This window comes from Limulus polyphemus, unplaced genomic scaffold, assembly GCF_000517525.1.
Source record: "Limulus polyphemus unplaced genomic scaffold, Limulus_polyphemus-2.1.2 Scaffold213, whole genome shotgun sequence".
Lineage (NCBI taxonomy): Eukaryota > Metazoa > Arthropoda > Merostomata > Xiphosura > Limulidae > Limulus > Limulus polyphemus.
The window spans coordinates 137,547-147,938 of NW_013665823.1; positions in this window are offsets into that span (position 1 = coordinate 137,547).

Below are 10,392 nucleotides of genomic sequence, written 5' to 3' on the forward strand. Positions count from 1 at the left end.
TGTTTTGGTTTTTGAATTCACATGTAATAAAAAAGAAGCAGCAGAAAGAAGAACAAGAAATTCAAACTTTTTGCTATGATATTTACAGACATTCCCAGAACTTGCGACTCAGTCGTTACATAGATATTGTTATAAAAGGAAACACTGTATAGCATTGTAAAGTTCTGATGACCTATTGAGGGGATGATTAAAATATCATTTCGATGAACAATACAAGCCCTTCCTACATAGGCGGTGCTACCGTCTGTCTGATAAAATTGATGTAATTTAGAACTTGTCGCTGACCCACCAGAGGACAGCTTGAAGAACAATCAAAGGTTTCTTACGAATGTCTTGAGTGATTTCCAAGGCAAAATAATTGACTTATTTTTTAAACAACTCTAACTGTCTACCAGTTGGTCAATGGTAAGTTAATGGTTTTACAACGTTTAAATTCAGAGTTCGATTCCTGTGATGGACAGAGCGCAAAAAAACCAAAAAAAACCCGTTATGGAGCTTTTGGATATAACAAACAAATTCCAACCTTGGATTCATTTCCTTTTTTGGTTCAGTATGTAATCTGTCTCATTTACCCAACTTTTATTTTCTGCAATTGTTTACAATTTAGATGCAGCCATTATTTTAACTGTCAAACACAAAAATTATCGTGTCATGTGACAAGACATTTCTGCCGTTTTTACTACTTGTCTGTCTCAGATTAACATAGAATTAATTACACCACAGCACAATAAACTCAAAATAAGATATGAAAAAAAAACACACATTAAATCCTTCTTGTTCACCTAATTTTTTAATAATAGTTATTCCTCGATAGGTAATATTTTCGTTAGAAATAATGAGTTGTTATTAAAATGCTTTGGGCAACAAATGTTCGTTAATAAATATCGTTAAGTAAACAGTTACTGTTGTCATTAAAATAAGCTAACCCTAACAGAAAATATACTGGCGATAACAATGTCTAGCATCCTTATCAATGGCTTATTTGCAGTTAAATTACTGGATGAGATACCCTTTGATAGTCTTCTGTAAATGACTGAGAAATACAAACTGTTAGTCTATACCAATTCAGGAAGCTTTACAACAATTTTAGTAAAAGAATCAAAAGTATACAACAATCAAATTGTTGAGTTTGTTTACTATTAAGCAAAAAACTACACAATGCGCTACCTTTTCTGTACCAACTTCAAATACAGGAACCCGATTTTCGGCGTTGTAAGCTCTCAGACTTTCCGCTGATACACCAATGAGACAAATCGATGAGAAAATCCATAAAATGTAATTGGTTCTAGGTGAATCCAAATTTTAGAAAATGTTGAAGTAAAGAGTATCGATAATACGTTGTTGATATGATTAGAAGATCGGATCATTTAGGTCATTAAAGTTCCAAAAACACATTGAATTTTGGTTTTCTTCACTAGTTGTATTGTTTTTAGAATTAAACTTACTTCCAGCACGACATAACATAATCATAAATTCAACTTTTTTTGTATGTAGTTAAACATCAATCTGTCTAAAATTTATACCTACGAGCTTACACTGAACAGAGACAGGATATTCGAGAAAATCAATCCTAGCCGGTAAAGAAATAATACAAGTAATTAACAAACTAAAACTTACAGCTCAGTAGTAATCATCCTTTCAACTTTTTTAAAGAATTGTGCATACATTTGTTTATATAGAGTTAATGTTCTTAAAAGTCTGATTAAAATGTTTACTTGTAAGTTCCAGCATAATATTTTCAAAACTTGAAATGCAAAAATCAAAAATCATAATATATTTATCAAAATAAGCAATTACGTTGCTTTGTGAAAAAACTATTTAGTTGTCTCTTATAACAACAAATATCTTTGCAGTTTGTCTTAGTTTTTATTTGTAATGCCCTCCCTTGTGATTTTAATTTTCCTTCTGTTTCGACTCTGGGCTTTAAAATCTCCATAAGCAAGCAAGCACAAAACAAACTGAAAACAAATACACAAAAGTGTCTTACGTTCTGAACATTAAATTAAAACGTAAGTACGTTAAAAAACACAGTTATTATCTGTAAATGTAATTTCAGAATATTTATAGTTGAGGCACAAATTGAATTTATTGAAATTTGATATACACGGTGACCTAAAACAATGTACCCACATTTCAAATGCTCATATTACTATTGTAAATGATCCTACATGCCAACAAAATATCATTATTAATATTTCATGCAACAAATTAACTGTACATACGCTTGTGCGTCATTTGAAATGCTCAAACGTGGCTCCACCAGCAGTAAAATAATCATGACATCTACGGCGAAGTTCCTGACATGCTGTTACACAATTTTCAACTCTGATTCGATGGAAAGCGTTTGTGATCTGTGGCTTTAATTCGTCAATGGTTTTGGTTTTATTTTTAGACATCATCCAATATTATCTGAAATCAAAATAAAAGGTTTAGAATCGACATACAAATGTTGCATAACTTAAAGGATGGGTAAATGTTTTGGCCCACCTTGTATTTGATTTTGATGAGTAAAAAAAAAAAAGAATAAGACTTACTTCCAAATCTAGATATTTTAGACACTTGATACGTTAGTAAAAATTATTTTAAAATGTTATATAACATTGTATAAGCTTCATTCACAGTGTTAATAAACTACGCTTTCTGTATTTAGAATAAATTCAGTACTTTCAATTTTAACTTTTTATATTTCAAAAACCACTTTAAAGTTCTAGAAATTAATATTTATAATTAAAAAAAAAATTGGATACATCTGGATAGTCGTTGCTACAACGTACACAATAAACGATTATATTTTATGGTATGTGCACTAATTTATCGTAGCTAGTATATATATTTTAAACAGTTGGAGGACTTGGTGAAGACTTCGCTCACGATAATGCTTATAACTGCTTCATTACCGATGGACGTTGACTGTCTCCTCCCGGCTCCCAGTTATCGGATTATCGTTCACTCGGAAGATGAGAGTGAAAACAAGATGTTAAAGAGACGACTGGAAGTCACTCAGTTCCCTGAACAGTCTCAACTTTGGCTGAAGGAGCAGTTGTCCTTTACTTCATCTTGCGGTGCTTCAGGTACTTCTTTTCGCCAATACATCACTCTAAACCCCCAAACTGGGACGTCTCAACTAAACAACGGCTTTTAATAAGTCTCTGGAGACTGAAGAATCATCTAGTCAATCAATCAATCCAAGCCAACGACATCACTCAACGGATGGCTAGGGACTCAGGAGCTACTAGCGAAGATTCAGAACTCTACCGGACCTTAGAGGGCCTAGCAAATTGTCAGGAGGAACTGCCACAGGTGATTTAATTCTCCAACAGATGGTCGTCGAAAGGAAGTGATCAACGACAATCCTGTGTATCTGTTGCTGTTGATGCTCCTCCTGAGCTTCCTTAGTGAATCAATTTGCATTTTATATATTTATTTCTTAATTTGCTTTTTATATGTGCATATGCACCTTTATTTTTAAATTTTGGATTTGATTTCGTCATTTTGGTATGTATTAATGTATTTTATTATTTTTGTGTATATTATATATATATTAATGTATTAATGTTTTTAATTATTTTTGTGTATATTATATATATATATTAATGTATTAATGTTTTTTATTATTTTTGTATATATTATATATATACATTAATGTATTAATGTTTTTTATTATTTTTGTGTATATTATATATATATATATTAATGTGTTAATGTTTTTTATTATTTTTGTGTATATTATATATATATATATTAATGTGTTAATTGTTTTTTATTATTTTTGTGTATATTATATATAAATATTAATGTTTTAATGTTTTTTATTATTTTTGTGTATATTATATATGAATATTAATGTTTTAATGTTTTTATTATTTTTGTGTATATTATATATATATTCATATAATGTGATTTATTTTTTACTTCTATATCTTTTTGCGCAAACCTAACTTTGTAAATACGTATATAGTGATGTTATTTTTATGTGTATTATCCAGTTAGTCTTTTGATGTGCATGCATATTTGAATGTTTTCTTCTTCTTTTTTTGGTATTGTAATATTTTGTTATTTTAAAAAGGCTTTAATGTTATGTTGATTTTTGATTTTGATTTTCGGTTCTAATACTTTGTTTACTTCATTTTATGTTCTTGCACAATCAGCATCTATTGGTTCTCTTTCTTTTGTATGTTAACTTGTGTTATATGTTTCTGACCTTTTTTTCATACCCTTCTCATTCATATTCCTTGTAGTATAGTTCTATATTTAATTTTGACATTTAATACTTTGATTGTAATTAAGGGTTTTTCTTATGTGATCTCGCATGCTTGGTATTACGTTGACAGCAGGAAACAGCTAGAAAGTTTTTTCTTACGAGATTTTGTTTTTTAATTTGTGATTTTGAAAGGTTATTTTATATTGTATTTATATTTTAATATTTTTGATGCTTAGGGGGTCTATTCTTGTTATGCATTTAATTTTGTATTTTGTTTCTTTTAAAGTTTTTTATGTTTTGGTTTGTTTGTTAGTTTTTAGCCAAAGCTGTGTGTGTTAGACCAGAACGTTGTCGTTCATTCATGTGAGTCCTGTACGAGCGATCGTTGCGTGCATTACCGTGTTGTGTCGTTTCTTGATATTCACGTTTAGTATAACCGAGGTTTACAGTTTTCATGCGATTGTTTTTGGATTGTGTTATAACTTTTTCATCGGTGTTAAACTTAAACTGATGTCGACTTGAGGACAAGCCTAAGATAAGGGAGAGGAATGTTGTAGCATGCAAATATTACATATTTTACTCTTCCATTGCATGTATTTATTACCTAGAGAGGCAAGGGTTGGCCTTGTAGTAGGGCTCTGAATTTTGGAGTAGGTGATTCGGGTTCGAATCCATGCAAAACCACAAAATATTTCCCTCACTTTCAGTTGGTGGGTGGTAGGGTGTTGGTGACTGGCTGTCTCCCCTCTGTTCAGTAGTTTGAAATTAGAGACAGCGGCATTTATCCTTAGTAGCTTTTGTCATAAATACACATACCACCGTTATGTACACAATTCTTTAATCTTTCTACGTTCTTGTTTTGGTACACACTAATTCTGGTTGAGATCATGTGCAAAGTCAACCTAAGGTGTTACTTTTTGTAGCTTGACTGGTCAAGGAACTTATCTGTTGTTTTATGGTATAGTTTCATTATGTCCTTTATGACCTTGTACTTGAGTGATAGAGATTAAATTAGATTAGAACGATCTAAACGGATTCCGCCTCTTGATGATTTAAGTCATTAACGTTCCAGGTTTTCTGGTTGGAATATCAAAATAAGTAAGCCTCCAAAATATTGTTTTGTTCAAAATACAGTGATCGATTATATTAAACCGTACCCATGAGAGCTTTTAACGTGCGACTGTAATTAGTTCGTCTCAATGTCCTGTTACACTCTATTTTAGAGGATCTAAATTTCGAAAGGAAATCTTAAGTAGAAACTATATTCATTGAAACTGAACAAATGTTAACTCTATCTTAAGGAATGTATTAAAAAATGATTTAATATAAAAAAGGGGATTTTCGTTGTTTTTCTGCTAATTCTACTATAAGAACCCCATTCAACGCTTCAAATAACAAAGGAATATAGCCACACACGCTAATCAAGACCTCTTGCCGACTTAGAAACTAATACTCTACTATAAGTCATGCCTACTCTTTATTTATATTGTCACCATGCTACTAACTCTTGCTTAAATATATTGGCACCACGTTTAAGTTTTGATACGATTACAGTTATATTATAGTTTTCTCTAACTTATTACAGGTTGTGTAGCAATTAACATTGTTTGCTTATTGTTCTGGGTCATGACATGTCTTGTTGTTTTGGCTGATTCAGAATATTCAAGTTTTTATATCATGTTAACGTGTTGTTGTTTTTGTGGATTTTTACAGTGTTAGACTGCGTTATCCATAGTTTTGTGTCATGTTGTGGTTTTATTAAAATTGATTATCCAAACTTCCGATATTGCCACAATTTTTAAAACTTCTGCACCATGTTAACTCGGGGTATTGTCATAATTTGTACATACTATATTATTTAAGCCAGGGATATTTTTCTCTCGGTTTTTATAAAGTGCTGTCAAGAAAATCTGAGGTGTTTATTGCCACAATTTTCGCAGTATAATATCGAGTAAATCTGAGGCGTTTATTGCTGCAGTTTTTATACAGTATTATATCACGTGAAACATGAGGTGTTATTACTACAATATTTTATATAGTACTGTATCTGTGTATCACGTGAAACATGAAATTTCATTACTACAGTATTTTATATAGTACTGTATCAGTATATTATGTAAACATGAAGTTTCATTACTACAATATTTTATGCACACTGTATCAGTATATTATGTAAACATGAAGTTTCATTACTACAATATTTTATGTACACTGTATCAGTATATTATGTAAACATAAAGTTTCATTACTACAATATTTTATGCACACTGTATCAGTGTATTATGTAAGCTTGAAGTTTCATTACTACAATACTTTATACAGTACTGCATCAGTGTGTTATTTAAACATGAGGTTTCATTACTACAATATTTTGTATAGCACTGTATCAGTGTATTATGTAAGCGTGAAGTTTCATTACTACAATACTTTATACAGTACTGCATCAGTGTGTTATGTAAACATGAGGTTTCATTACTACAATATTTTGTATAGTGCTGTATCGGTGTATTATGTAAGCGTGAAGTTTCATTACTACAATATTTTATGCACACTGTATCAGTGTATTACGTAAAAGTGAGGTTTCATTACTACAATATTTTGTACACCCTGTAACAGTGTATCAGGTAAAACCTCAGAGATGTCTACTGCTACATTTTTTATACAGTACTGTATCAGAGTTAAGATAAGCCTGGGATATTCCTTAATAAAGATGCTTTAAAGTAAATACCCGAACTGTTTATAGCTACAGTTTTGACATAGTAAACTACTGGGTAGACCTTGAGCGTTAATTGCTACAGTTTTTTTATACAGTAATTCATCATTGTATCAGGCAAGACTAGGGTATTTTGTGTCGTAGTTGACACATAGTACTGTATCAGGCAAAATCTGAGACATTCATTGTTACATTTTTTATATAGTACTGTATTAGTATGTTCAGGTAAGCCTGGGGTATTTTTGTCACAGATTTTGCACTTTATCGGATAAACTTGAAATGGTTAGTGCTAGTTTTTTTCTACAATAGTGTATCAGGTAATCCTAGGGTAGGTAAATTTACCATAGTTTTTTACATAGCATTGTTTGAGGTTAAACCTGAGGTGTTCATTATTACAGTTTTTGCAGAGCGATAAAAGCTGGAGTGTTTATTTCTATCGTTTTCACATTATAGGATGTTAGAATTTATTATTATTCAGATTTTACTTTTCTTTTTTTTATCACAAGTGTGATTATAATTACAAACTATTTTAACGTCTATTATTTTATTTAATGTGTTAGTTTGTTACCTTGTATTTCGCACAAAACTATGTGAAGCTGTCTGCACTGATAGACTAGAGGGAAAGCAGCTAACCAACTACGGTAACTCTTGTCAGACTGATTAGTCTGATTTGACCATTACATTCAGCAGCCCTGAAGTATCGTTGTGCAGTTATTTTTTGTTCGTTTTAGCTCCACAGGCGGCCACGCTAATCATTAAGCCATGCTCGGCGTCACGTGTAAGGATTAAATAGGTTATTATTGTGTTGTATAATTGTGCATTTTCACATTTGAAGTGAGTTTATACGACGAATGGAAAGGAAGATAATTATCAGTAACGTCAGTTTCTTTTTTCTAAATCTACCTTTAAACAATATTATAAAAATCTTGTCAGACTGATTAGTCTGATTTGACCATTACATTCAGCAGCCCTGAAGTATCGTTGTGCAGTTATTTTTTGTTCGTTTTGGCTCCACAGGCGGCCACGCTAATCATTAGGCCATGCTCGGCGTCATGTGTAAGGATTAAATAGGTTATTATTGTGTTGTATAATTGTGCATTTTCGCATTTGAAGTGAGTTTATACGACGAATGGAAAGGAAGATAATTATCAGTAACGTCAGTTTCGTTTTTCTAAATCTACCTTTGAACAATATTATAACAAATACTGGAAAAACAAAGTGATTTATAAAGCACACCCCAAAAGAAACCATTTTATTTCTCTACTTTCCACACATTTAAAATCTTTAAAAATACTCCTAGCCAAGTCAGTTACTAGTAAATCATATATCTTACTCAGATTAAAGCTATAAGTTATCATAATTTCTGCGATCATACCTCGCTGATCTGCTCTTAAATGAGAAAACTATCAACTAACGCAACTACTGTCAAGACATACATAATATGCCCGTGCAATGCCATCCGGCAGAAACGGAAATGATTTATAATTTCTGTAGTGACATGAAACATTTATATCACTTAATTCTTCCTATCCCGTTTTTCACACGCCATCCTCCTGAAGGGAACATGCTCTAAGCACAATGAAGATTATTACTTGCAATCCTGTACTTCCTGTCTATTGCAGACATTGGAACTTAGTGCGCTTAAAATTACAGTTCTTAAAATACAAGTCACGTACGATTAATAATTATTTCAGTACCTATATTTTCAGGTTATTCATGTAATTTTTTAACTTGGTGAAACTTTCAAACAATAGTTTTTTCACTGACATTGTTGATGAAGATATTCATATTTAATTTAATCTGATTAAGAAATAAAATAGTCAACAGTATGCAATACATTTTTTTTGTGGTCAGACAAATATAATATTAAATAACGATCTGTTTTAATTAACAAAAATTTAAATGAGAAAGCTTTTCATAATCATAGCAGCTTTCTCACTTTATAATTTCAAACAGTATCGCCATTTTTTATAAGATTTGATTTTGAGCTACTGACCAGAGGGAAGGAAGCCAGCCGATCAGCAGCACCCGCCATCACATGGGCTTTGGTAAACTTTGAGTGGCATAGCGAAATGAACTGTCACTTTTATAATGATCCTATAACCGAAAGGGGGGGGGGATTTGTTAGCGATACCGTGGCGCAAACCTCAATCCTTGCCATCCGCAGCCCGGAACGATGAAGATTATTTCGCGTCTGACCTTCGTAGATATTGCTTGAAACCAATTCCTCATCACTCAACATTTAATTTTAATCTTTTTATTATATTTAGTTATTTTTACTATATGAAGGTAACAGGATGAAAAAATCTGCTGACTCGATTCTTGCAAATAGAAAAAAAAATTCTGAATTATATCATGATCCGATTTTAATTATTTTGAATAAAAATACGGAATGAAGTAAAAGAAGAGAAAAATGCTATAGATCCTGCGAGCGGCCCTGAATAACAGCATAACACAAATGCAGATAAGATCCTTGAAAATCGGAGTATAAGTCGTTCTTTGCCATTCTTGAGAGAAATGAAGGTTGATCCGTTAAGTCACTCAAAAATATTTAGGCCTAATCGTAATTTTACATGTGTATGCTAGAAAGACCACTACTTCTATTCATAGCATCACTGCAGTGATTTCTCTAAAGAAAGCACAAGTCATGACCTTGTCGAGTCATGCAGTCCAGTGAATAACTAAGAGAGAGAGAGAGAAACTTGAAGGTTCCCTTGACTGGTGTTCTATGCTAAGAATAAACTCGGAAACACACTGACAATTTGAAACACGATCTAGTAGCTAAGAGCGTAGAAAACCTATGAAATGCCCGTATATCACAGTATTAATGTTCATATGAAAATGTTGCTTTGGTTTGAATGTGATACGTACACTTACTTTTGCAACATTTGATATAATAGCTCCGTTTAGAATAAAAATTCAAGTCACTATTTTATATGTCGTCTTCCTATAACCTTAAATATATGACTACTTTGCATTATAGTCAGCATTTTCTTTCCTTTTAACTTTATGAACTTCCAAGGCTGTCGCAGATTAGATAGCTTTTTTCTGCAGTATCAGCTGACGTCACAAAGTTAATATGGATTATTATCGAGGTTTTGGGATGGCCATGTTATAACTTTTGCATCACCAGCACTTTCCTTCTTCTCTTAATGCCCCTTATTCAGCTGAAAACCAAAACCAGCGCAAAATAACTTTGTTCAATACTTTACATAAAGAACAAGATACAACATGTTGCGATAGTACTCCTGTTCCATAATAACGTTGTTCAATACTTTACATAAAGAACAAGATACAAGATGCTGCGATAGTACTCCTAGTCCATAATAACGTTGTTGAATACCTTGCATAAAGAACAAGATACAAGATGTTGCGATAGTACTCCTGTTCCATAATAACGTTGTTCAATACTTTACATAAAGAACACGATCTAAGATGTTGCGATAGTACTCCTGGTCCACAATAACCTTGTTGAATA